Genomic DNA, 12623 nt, shown 5'->3' with positions numbered 1-12623 from the left:
TAACTTACCATAGATTTATGCCTTAATGCAAAAAATCGTCCCGGCTTGCATAATAGAAGTACATGAATTGGGGGGAGGGGTTAAAGGCCTGAACTAATATATCATAAGATACAGTTCTTCCTGCTCTTTCGTCTGCCTCTCCAATGGCTTTTGCTAATTCTGTGTGTGTGTGTGTGTGTGTGTGTGCTGATTCTTTTTGAGGCAGCTGATATTGGCTAAGAAATTCTCAGGGGGCGAAGAGAAGCATAACACACAGCCTCTGCCTTGAAGGAGCTTAGCATTTAGTTTGGGAAACAGTAATATAGGAGAGTTTTAACCATTCTGAGCCACAGAGCCTCCGAGGAACTAATGCTGAAATCAGTCCCTCCTTCATTTGGAGACATGGGCTCAAGTGAAATACCCGTGTTGGTGTCCTCTCACTTCTTTGTGCCAATAGGGCAGCAAGATTCCCTAGTCCTCACTGCATTTTGGTCACCAGAAATATCTACAGTCTCGAAATACATCAACCACCCTATAGCACCTTAGATTAAACAGTAATACGTTTTTAGTTGAAAATGAAAATTACATTTCAGATATTTTTTTTCTAATAAAATAGTCCAAACAGGTGAATGGAGCATGAGCTATTATTCTCATTCTTTGGGTTGAATAAACTGAGAGAGGTCCACACACTAGATTTAAAAGTCAGGAGGTAATGTGCTCATAGATAATAGGTTTGCTGACTTTGAGCCCAAACTCCCCAGAAACATAAATCTTATTCCATCTAGTTATCCCAGTTGGGAGTCGAAGGGGGCAGTTACAAAGCAGTTGATGATTTATATGAAAAGGAAGAGGGAGTCCTAAGCTCAGAGGTCATGGGGTTGCTGGGATGCTGTCAGAAAAGAGTTGGTCCCTCACTCTACATCCCATTTTTATTTTATTTTTATTTTTTACGTATTTATTTTTTTAATGTTTGTTTATTTTGAGAGCGATAGAGAGTGGGAGAGGGGCAGAGAGAAGGAGAGAGAGAATCCCAACCTCGAGTTCATGACCTGAGCTGAAGTCAAGAGTTGGCCACTTAACCAACTGAGCCACCCAGGCACCCCTCTACATCCCATTTTTACGCAGAAACTTCCAACTCAAAGCAGAAAAGGAATGATGGGACTAACATGGGTGAAGGCTCATTTTCTTTTCCAGTGTTGAAATAATACAGGTTTCCTGGTGCGTAAGACAGTATTAGGTTTACCATATCTGTATTGTTTTCACCATGGTGTATGCATATGCATGTACATATATATGCACATATGCACACACATATGCATATTCATACATGAATACACATGTATATGTTATCATCTTAATCTACTGTATTTAGTGGACACATAACCTGGGAAGAACACTGGGCCCTTTCTATTTTCATCTGCACCATACTAACTAACTTGCTGAGAAGCTTCCAGCCCCATGTTGAATAGAACTAGAACAACACTGCACAACTCTGTGGACTCTCAACTGCCTTCATGTTTGAGTTACAGAGCAAGGAACCTTTCTCATCTTCTCATACCCCACAGTATCCTTCAGAAGTGTTTGAACAGGGTCTATTTTTCTAGAACAAATCTAAGGCACGAACCGGGCTAACAGAAAACTCAGTTTGAATTTCTGGCCTGTAGTAAATGATTCAAACTCTCCATGCCTCAGTTGTCTTTTTAGTAAATCGGGGATGATTAAAATAGAGTCTAAGTGCTCCTTGATGGGAGCTTAACCATGTTAGAAATTCCTTTGACAACAAGGAACAGATTTACTCTAAACACAGGATTGTTGTTACTTTTTTCCTCAATGGTCCTGTGAACTTAAATAAGAGACAATACAATGCATACCCTGTGTGTACTGGCATTTTTTCCCTTCTCCTTCTTCATGAGAGCAAAGAAAAGACACGGGTAATCCAACCGTGGCAAAGGAATAAGCCTCTTCCATAGCTCAGGCCAGATATTTCTCATGCTTTGTCTAGCTGTCTTTAATTTTCTGTTTGATTTTCCACTGCTCTCAAGTAGGATAGAGGGCTGTTTTGGCAGAAATTAACTGTGCAAAAATGTTTTACCATCTGCTAGAATATTCTTGGATGTTATTCTTCCAGAGCACTCATTATTAAAAATATTTATTGGACATTGACAATAGATCAAATTCTGTTCATAATATGGCTGCCTCACAAGCTACTACTCAAACAAGAGCAAAAAAAAAAAAATACACAAAAATCCAATATTGATTGCATTTAAGAATGGGCAAGAGTTAGTTCTATCCCTGAATTCTGCTGTTCTTGACACTATTTTTCCTCTTCTAGGAGAAAGTTATTTAAGGCAAGAACTGTGTTTTTCTTATTTAGAATATGCACAGCCCTTAACACAATGCCTTGTGTGCATAGAAGAGGCTAAAAATGTTGACTGATTGACAAAACTGTGAAGGCCTGTGTCATCAACTGAATTTCAAGTTTCTTAAGGGGCAGTGACAGGATTTACTATTTCTTAGGTGGGGGAACATCTGTTTGTTTCTGTTTTTAATACCTGGCATCTGACTCCCCAGGCTAGATTTGAAAATTTGCCCACGATAGAAGCTGAAACAAGAGATATTTGTTTTCTCAGCCTCCCTTGTAGCTTGAGGACTGACAAGTGACCTAGTTAGACTGATTAGAAGCTAGTAATGGTAAGGATCAGGTACCGTGGAGAATTCATTGGAAGTAGCAATATTTGCCATCTCGGGAGTGGCAATGGTAGCCTTGCAGGCTGTGGGGGAGGGTACGTGGTGAGACAGGAAGCTTTGAAATTGTGTGGGTTATGAAAATGGACCCAGGAACTAAGCTGTATGTTTTCGGGAGGGGACTCTGGGAGCCCGCTGGAGGGGGAGGGCGGAGAACTGCCTGTGTCGGAGCAGAGAAGACACTATCTGCATTTAAATAATAAGAAGAGAATCCTACAGATGTCAGTGTTATGAATCAATGTCAAGCAGTTCATTCTTTTTTGTAGTCATTCAACGATCATTTAGTGAAGACTTGTTGTGTGTCATATGTTGCTCTAGGCTCTGGAGATAGAACGACGGATGAGACAGATAAAATCCTCAACTCAAGGAGCTTATATTCTAGTGAGAGAGATAATACGCCATCAAGGAAGCAGAAATATATTCTAGGTATCAGCTATTTTGGACAGAGTTGTTAGAGAAGTTCTTTCTCTGAGGTGGCTACATTTCAGAAGAGTGTTAAAGTGAGGAAGCGTAGGACAGGTGCTTCAGGGAGAGGGAGAGCAGGAGCAAAGTTCCCGAGGTACAGTTGTACTTGACCTGCTTGAGGAATGGTAAAGAGGCTAGTTTACCTGGGGCTGAATGAACCAGGGGAAGATTGATAGGAGATGAGGCTGGAGAGTGTCAGGCACTGTGATGTGCTGACCAGATCCCCCTTTAATGGACTTGTTGTCCCAGCTTTAAGAGTACTGTGGACAGACCTTCCCCAGCTACTGAGAGCCACCTCCACCAAGGTCCTGCCCCTTCCTAGGGCTGCCAGCATCCAATGACTGATCAATGAGGGAGTCTAAAGGCCCAGCATCTTGACCTAACTTAGGACAACTCCAAAACACCATTCCACCTCTAGAACTCTACATGACATTGGCCAAGACTCTTGTTGAGCCTATGTCAAATTTCAATTTCTTCCTCTGCCTGTTCTTGCTTTGTTCCCCTCCTTTGCACAGATGCTGATCCCAAGGACACTCCCTAATAAATACCTTGCCCTCTAGCCTCCGTCTCAGATGGGGAATCCAACCTGCAACAGAGAATTGGATACGGACTTGTGTAGGTGACTGATGTGTTATGGGAAGCCTGTAGGTTTCTGAGCAAAGGAGTGATGTCATCAGACTTATATTTTAAAAGGGGTTGCTTGTCTGCTTTGTGCAGAAGAGACTGTCAGAGGAAAAGAGAAAGTTGGGGAAGTATTGCAATGATCCAGGCAAGAAATGATGGTAACGTAGACTAGAGAAGCATTGAAGGAGGTGATAAGAAATGAATCAGGATGTATTCCAAAGCCAGAGCTAAAAGGATCAAACAATGCTCTTTAACGCATCAAAGGGGCCATTAGCCTTAACAATTAGCATCAGAAACAAGAGTGGATTTAAAACGTGGCTATTTTACAAGCACAATTATTGCTTACAATGTGCCACACTAATAAAAATCAAGTCTCGTCTCATATTCATTACCCAAATGGTCTACATCCTGGGAACAAATGTCACTGGGTTACCTGGTGGGATGCCCAGGTAGTGCTGGTGAGGCTGGTGGCCTATTCGCTGACTCTAATATCGGTTCCTGCTAGATACCAGGTGATGAACAATCATTTAGGGTCAATTTGTTCAGGTTTGTTTGAAAGGCCTATTGAATTCTGGCTTTTTCTGTGATTCCTTTTGCTCAATTCAAGGTCTATTGTGATGCCTTGAGTGTTAGCTGTCTCTTATTACTATAAAACATGGGCTTGGGACCTCTCCCACTGACCTTGTAACTTTCGACTAGTCATACCCACGGTGCGGCATGCAGGAACAAATGAAAGCAAACAGCAAACATTTCAGGGCTGTTCACACTTTTCTACAGCACTCTCCAATTTCTCCCTGTTGTTGACCCTTGTCCCTGTCTCTCATGTTTTCCCCCTGCCCCAGCAATTTGGACTTGACATTTAGACTTGCTCTTCCAAGTATTGATTCTCAGCATTCTCTAGGAATTTTGACTCAGGTGTCTACTTTTGTCCTCCTGTTCGTGGCTGTCATATAGGAAGCCCTAGATTGGCCGTGGACCCAGAACCCCACCCCAATGCTGCCCTCCCTGGATGAATCCCCCACTGACGAAAGGCTGCCTCACCAGCTGGCTGTCTTTCCTCCGTGCTCCCGCTGTGGCTCTATGGTCGTCTACTCTTTGCATGGGTGCATGTCAGAAAATCCCACACCCAGCTTCTCTTTGCTCATTCTCCCTGTTTTGGGCTTTTCTTGGCATCCGCTCCTAATTTATGCTCTTCCGTTTTGACCACAGCCCCCTCCCTACCAACAGAGACCTCTTGGGCCTCTAAGGATGAAGGAACCACATCTTTTGCCACATTAATTCTGCAAGTTTACTTACATTAATTCTAGCAATAAACATCATTATTACAGCTCATATTCATGGCGCACATAGCTCTGCATCTGATGGTGCATGTGTTGGCCCAGGCCGCCATAACAAAACACCACAGCTTGGGGTGCGTAAACAACAAAAATTTATTTCTCACCATTCTGGAGACTGGAAGTTCAAGATCAAGGTATTAGCAGTTTGGTTTCTCCTGAGGTCTCCTTGGCTTGAGACGGTCACATTGTCTCTGTGTCCTCAAGTTGGTCTTCACCGTGTGTGTGTGCACATTCCTGGTGTCTCTTCCCCTTGTAAAAAAGATACCAGTCCTATTCGATTAGGGCCCTACCCTTATAACCTCGTGTAATCTTAGTTACCTCTTTAAAGGCCCTATCTCCACATATAGTCACATTGAGGGTCAGGGTTTCAATATATGAAATTTGATGGGACACAATTCAGTCCATAATAGTGCATTCCCCACTTTGCCTACCAAATCTCATTTAATCCTCTCAGGAACTCCATGAGGTAGGTGGGTTCCCTATCATCCCCATTTTACATATGTGGAAATTCAGGTTTACTTTGTGTAAGGTGAAACCTGTAATTTTAGGTGCATTTAGGCCTGAATTCCATATCTGAGTGAAAGCACAGCTCACTCCCTTAATCTTTCTTGTAGACATCTTCTCAAAGGTTATTTACCTCTTTTGTAGGATTTATGTCAGGTTACTCTAATTCTACTACAAGGTAGAGTATTCTACTAATACTCTAATATGGGTCTTTTTCTTCTATTGGCTGTGAGCTCCTTGGTGACCTCCAGAGCTATTTGGAGTCCACAATGACCTGTTCAGCTGTAAGGCCTGTACTGCCTCTGGTTCGTTGTGCAAGAGTCCTGAGAGACAGTGGAAGTCAATCCAATACAAGGGTGTAAATCATGGGGCTGTAGTTGGTGCAAGGCTCTGCGGTCTGCTTTTATTGCATTCTGGGAGGAGGACAATTTGATAAGTTTCCATGATTTGAAGTGGGAATGAAAAAGCGTGGGCATGCAATTCATTCTATTCAATTTCACCATACACCAAGGTTTGTACCCTCCACCCCAGTCAAGACTCTGAGCAAACAGCTCCATCAACACGAGGACACCCTGGGTTCTCCTTTATAGCATGTTCAGCTCCTTCCCTATCCCAAATCCTTGGCAACAATGAATCTGACCTCCATTTAAAAATTTTCCCATTTCAAAAATATTATCTTAATGAAATCATGTGGTATATCACCTTTCAGGATTGCCTTTTTCACTCAGGGTCATTCTGGACATTCATTCAAATTGTGGTATGTATCAACAGTTCATTGCTTCCTATTTCTGAGTGGTAGTCCATGTGTATATGAATCACAGTCACTTAGCCATCCTGTTGAAGGATATCTAGGCTGATTCCAGTCTTTGCCTATCAAAAATTAAAACCACTATTGGGGCACTATTGGGTGCCTATCACCCAATAAATTTTGCCTATCAAAAATTAAAACCACTATTGGGTAGCTCAGTTGGTTAAGCATCTGACTCTTGGTTTCAGCTCAGGTCATGATCTCACAGTTCATGGGTTCGAGCCCAGCAAGCTCCACACTGGCAGTGAAGGATTTCTCTCACTTCTCTCTGCTCCTCCCCCACTCACACTCCCCCTCCAAAATAAATAAATAAACAAAAAAAAAAAAAACTATTGACATTTGTGTATAGGTTGTTGTGTGAACATTTCTCTAGAATAAATGCCTAAGAGTGCAATCGCAAGGTCCCTCTGGATGAGGGAAGAGAATTTCAATTCCAGGGGGGACAAAGAAGCTTTCTGGATGGGGCCTCTTGCTGTAGTGGAGTTCCCTTTTGCTATTTCTACCCATCTGCCTCAGTTATCTCTCGGTGGGGTAGGGGCGTCTAAGGCACGACCTAGATGGAGAGCACTTCTCCTGATTGCTTATTGTTGGTGAGGCTCCCTATTGGTCCCTCTTGTGAGTGATGTCTTGCATGATGTTGTCAAATGGACTCCCATTCAATCTGAGGAAGAAATGAACCTACCTGGGCTGCCTTCTGTTGCTAGGTCAGGAGTAGGGAAAGGCTGGGTCTGAGTTGTCTTCTTCTATCAGGTGGGAGCACATAAGACACTGTGCTGGTAGGTTGTTCTTTTAGTCTTGGGGTCTCAAAAGAGTTCATCTTCTTACCATCTTCCCAACTTCTCATTTTGCTGTTTCTTTCCTAATTTCCAGGGTTTATAGTTGTGCTTAATGGGGAGGAACAGGGCGAAAGGGGTCTATGCAATCTTGTCTGGAACTGGAAGTCTGGACTGATTTTTAAGATAAGCAAAGAGGTGGCCATTTTAAGGTAAAAATTGAGGTGATAGGTAATGGCTGTTTTTTACTGTCTTTTTTTTTTTATCTATTCAGAGCAATATTACACAGCAGCAGCTCTGACCCTGACTGGTTTCAGCCTTTTGCATGTAAGATTTCCCCTAGTTTTCACATATCTAAGCAGATTGCTACCCTCCCATCTTTTATTATGGGGTAGGAGTGGAGTGGGTGGATGGAAATAGGAAGTTTCACCCTCATAGTGGACATTTGTTTCAAAGGACTCATGCCCCTTTTTCTAATTTCTTCTAGGGAAGAAATGACTGTTGTGAAATTCAACCCATACTCCATGGCCTTATTGAAGTGGATCAATGGGAAGGTACTTCCCTGTTCTTTAGAACCAACGTTGAACATCAAGCTTTAGACAGACACCTGCCAGAGACTTAGCAAGCATTGTATGTTCCATTTGTTCCAACAGCATGAAATTTATCTTTTTGAGAAAGGAGCACTTCGAATTTTGTTGGACTAATTTAAGAAGAGCTAATAGACACGATCTTTTATTTCCACCTTTTCTTTTTCTTGAGAGACAGAAGACTAATGCATCCATGACAGGGGTCAGGGGCTTTAAGCTTCTGAAGTAGAATTTTTCCCAAGAATCTTCTGAACGATGCTCATAAGAATCCTGTAAGATAGGTATTATTTCCTCCATTTTATAGATGATGAAGCTCCATCTCGACAAAGGTAAATGACTTAACCCCTGTCTAATGAGGGACAGGAGAATCCACCCAGCTTTGAATTCTAGTCATGACTCAAAAGCCCATGTTGTTCCCTTAATTTAGTTAAACTTTTATTAAGTGTCAAGCATTGTGTTAAGCTCTATACACATCAAACGCTGTCTTAGCCAAGAAATGCTCTATTATAAATTTTTAAGTCCTGTGAAATTGTTCTCCTCAGTTTTCCTTTAGGTGAAAGCTACATGGACACAGGAGCAAGGTACAAATGTAATGGCCAGCAAGGGACATGATCCATTTCCCATACTACAACTGTAAGGAATCTCTGTGTTCTTTACGTCTGATGTCTTGAAGATAATGATATTGATTGTATTTCCATCCAAAATATCACTAGTACAGGATTTCCTGAATAAAGGATATAATTATAGTCACTATTTAAGTGGTAGTTTAATGGGGAGATTTTTAAAAATTTATTTTGGGAAGAGAGAGAGAGAGTGCATGTACGGGAGGGACAGAGCAAGACAGGGACAGAGGATCCCAAGTGGGCTTTGTGCTGACAGCAGAGAGCCTGATGTGGGGCTCAAACTCACGAACCACGAGATCATGACCTGAACCAAAGTCGGATGCTTAATCACCTGAACCACCGGGGCACCCCAATGGGGAGATTTTAAAATAGATTAGATGTTACAATGTTCAGAAATGTAAATTTTACTCATATTAAGAAAACAACAATTTCTTTAATTCTGCATCATGTTTCTCTTACCCTACTATGGTAAATATTTTCTCTCTTTTAACTTCATTTGGCTATGGCAACGGGTAGCGAAGGAAGAGTACAACTGTGAAGTCTTTGCAGCTAGAGACATCTGGTTGGAATTCCCGCTCTGCCACTTACTTTCTCTGTGACCTTAGGCAAGTGTCTTCAGTTCGCTGAACCTTAGTGTCTTCTGTGTGAAAATAATAGCACCTCTCTCATATAGCTGCTTAGAGGGTTGAATGTGGTTAAGTACCTGGCACATAGTAGGGTCCCCCAAATGCTAGTTCTTTCCCTGTTTCCTCTGTCCACTCTCAGAATGACCTTTGATTAAAAGGATTTATATTAAGTTCTTAGAGAAGAACAAGTCCCATTTCCCATTGAGTCTGAATTCCTGAGTTGAATCCTTTGTTTTGTCAATGACACGTGTAGCAGAATCATCTCTTCCTGGGGCGCCTGGGTCGTTCAGTCAGCTAAGCATCTGACTTCAGCTCAGGTCACGACCTCACATTTCTTGGGATTGAGCCCCCATCAGGCTCCCGGCTGTCAGCGCAGAGCCCGCTTCAGATCCTCTGTCCCTCTCTCTGCCCCTCCCCCACTCACACTTGCGCTGTCTCTCTCAAAATCTCTCTCTCTTAAAAATAAATAAACATTAAAAAAAAAAAGAATAGCCTCTTCCTATTGCTTTGAAAAGTGTGTGCGATAGTCTCACCCCTACCATAAGCTAAAAAGGGCAGTCTGAGTTTTGGTTTCTGAGTTCAGAACTCTTTGTCGATGAGATTGTTATTGGCTTGTGTACTGCAGAGCTAAAGATAGAGTTTTTGAGGCATGGAAAAAGCCTCCCCACTCAGGGGATTCTAGAAATTCCAGGCCTGAGAGGCAGAGATGGGCCCACGAGGAGATAGGTGTCTGGGAGGACAATTTTCCCCAAGGCCAGAGAGGGTTTATTTTAGAGAAGGACTTTCTCATAAGGTGTCTCATGTAGTACCATGGATGTCTATGACCTTTTTATCATGAATTGCCAAGAGGTGGCTAGGACTGAAGGATAAGAGATATGAACTTGAGAGTTCAGATACAGATCTTTGGGCCACTTTTAGGCTTGGACAATAAGCATCTGCTAAGACTACAGGGCCCTGCCAGAATATCCTATAAGAACCTCTGTGAGGCAGGTTAGGTAAAGTACTATGGAAACAAGGAACTCTTGAATCTCAGTGACCTCACACGAAAGACGTTTATTTCTTGCTCACAGTCTTCATGGTTGACTAGGGACTCTGTTCCACATTGCATCCACGCCCTGGGGCCCACACAGGGAATAAACCCTCTCTGAAAACATTGCAAAGGATGCAGTGGATCTCAGAGAGCTTCTTCCTGGAGTGGCACACATCATTTCAGCTCACTTTTTGCTGGCCAAGGTAAGTCTTTTTTTTTTTTTTAATTTTTTTTTAATGTTTATTCATTTTTGAAAGACAGAGAGAGACAGAGCACAAGCAAGGATGGGGCGAAGAGAGAGGAGGACACAGAATCTGAAGCAGACTCCAGGCTCTGAGCTGTCAGCACAGAGCCCAACACGGGGCTCGAACTCAACAACTGCGAGATCATGACTGGAGCCAAAGCCGGACGCTCAACCGACTGAGCCACCCAGGTGCCCCTGGCCAAGGTAAGTCTTATGGCTGCACCTAACTTTGTGCAGGTAGAAATACAATCCTGCCATGTGCCCTGGAGGAAAGAGAACAGAATATTGTGAACAATCCTAATGCTTTTAACAGTCTGCCTTTCTGGTCATGGAATGCTCAGTTTACTCCCCTCTTACGCATACAACATTCAGACTTAACTCAAAGGAGGCAATCCAAAAGTCCCATTTAGTCTTGGCATCAAAGTTCAAAGTCCAACATCTCTGGGTCATGCACGGTAGTCTCTACATCTAGGAGTGATATGCAATGATGACTATTTCAGGTCTAGATGGAACTTCTCTTGATCCAGAGACGTATGAACTAACACTGGGAAGTATCCCCACATATATAGCATTCACAGTAGAATAGAGGCAAGCTAATGGCAATAATGTTTCTATTTTACTTGGAAAAATGGGAGACGTTGGTCTGTAGAGATTCTACTGGGCAGGAATTGGAAGGGTCCTCTGTCAAGGAAATGGAGAACACTTAATTATTCAGCCCCAGTTCTATTTCTTAGCTCTTAGTCACTCTCTTGGGCCTCATTTAGAAAGGCATAGGAGGGCATGTTCTCCTTGGGGGATAAGCCACTGCGTCAATCTACTTTGGCTCGGTCATGTCAAACTGCCACAGACTTTCTTTATCCAGGCCCGTGGCTTCTTTGTCAGTACAGCTCCCTCAAAAAATTTGCTTTGTATCTATTTAATTCCACTTATGTGTATATTCCAGTGACCACACACACACTTCTTCTGTAGATATCTTTGTTTTGATTTAAATGAAGGGACTTTACTACTCTTTGATGGGAGAGCTACGTTCTCATGTTTGTAACAATTATGAGAGGTTAGTTGTTTATGCTATACTAACAAACAAATGCAAAATTACAGCGGCTTAAATAAATAAAGATCTGGTCTCTCGCTAGTGCTTTGAGACCACTGAAAGTCGGCTGAGAGCTCTACTCTGTCCCCTCACTCTGGTAACCAGGCTGAAAGAAAAGAAAGCATAGTGAATCACAGTGTGGCTCTTCGAAGTCCTTTCTTGAAGGTATGCCTTATACCCACTCACACTTCACGGGATGAAACTTTGGGACCGATGATCTGATACAGACATAATTGTAGTGGGGTAATATTTTACTATTAACTGATATGTTTTCCTTTCTCTGTAAGTACTTTTGCCCCATGGCTCCTCTCTCGCCTCATCTCCTTGGGCACCCAGGACTTACTGAATCAGTGAAGGAAGGACACAGCACAGTAAGAGAATACATTCTCAGCTGGGGTGGAGATCTGTGGAAGATTTCAAAATAAATGGTTCAAGCTCCTAGCAGAAACAGTGGGTTGAAAGAATGGGTTTTGAATCTCAACAGCCTGTGTTTTGAGTACCAAAAATCAATATTTATGCCATAAACAGTAGATTGGTGACGCCACATGCTGAGAAGGTCGGTTCTCCTTCCTTAGACTCCGTAAGGATTCTATTGTCAGGGTAGTAGAGAAAAGGGGACATACAGATAAAAGCTGGAGTGGTCTGACCCTGTACTGTAGGCTCCCTCTCCAGGTTGTCTTGATCTCTTATCATTTTTTTTTTAACTTAACCGATTTACAAAAGTAAATCACCTTGGCTCTTTGTCTCACAGAGCTCAAAACCTTGGGGGAGGAAACAGATATGTTAAGAAATAATTATAGAATATTCAGCAAAGATTTAAATACCAGAAGTGCAATTGTTAGGGGAGAAGAGGAAACTGGTGTCTCTATGGGAATCAGGGACAAGAAAAAAGCTTACAATTTCCCACCTCTTGTAGGGAAAAGCAGGGACAGAGCTCATGCAGCATTTCTTAAAAATGCTATTATTACTCTTATTCCATTCCTTCTTCATCCTCTGCCACCCCCACCTCCCACCATAAACTGGTTTCCATTATACTCGTGCTCAGAAATTCCTGCTTTTTTCCAAATTGGTCCTTTCTTGCCACAAAAGCATAAGATCTTCCATTGATTGATTGATTGATTGATTGATTTATAGTCTTTTTTAAAAGATTTCTTTAATGTTTTTTTATTTTGAGACAGAAAGCACATG

General features: G+C 42.3%; 1 long non-coding RNA gene across 2 annotated transcripts in view; it reads right to left on the bottom strand.

The window, feature by feature from the left end:
- Positions 1-12623, bottom strand: part of LOC109248041 (uncharacterized) — a 136339-nt gene that overhangs the window by 79947 nt on the left and 43769 nt on the right. For both annotated transcript variants that reach the window (XR_002071921.2, XR_002071920.2), the window contains exon 2: positions 5255-5399. This is a non-coding gene — a long non-coding RNA (uncharacterized LOC109248041). The remainder of the gene's footprint in view (positions 1-5254; positions 5400-12623) is intronic.

Source organism: Panthera pardus, unplaced genomic scaffold (assembly GCF_024362965.1).
Source record: "Panthera pardus isolate Hobbes unplaced genomic scaffold, ASM2436296v1 HiC_scaffold_27, whole genome shotgun sequence".
In the NCBI taxonomy this organism is placed as follows: Eukaryota; Metazoa; Chordata; class Mammalia; order Carnivora; family Felidae; genus Panthera; species Panthera pardus.
This window is presented reverse-complemented; position numbering and strand designations above follow the sequence as displayed.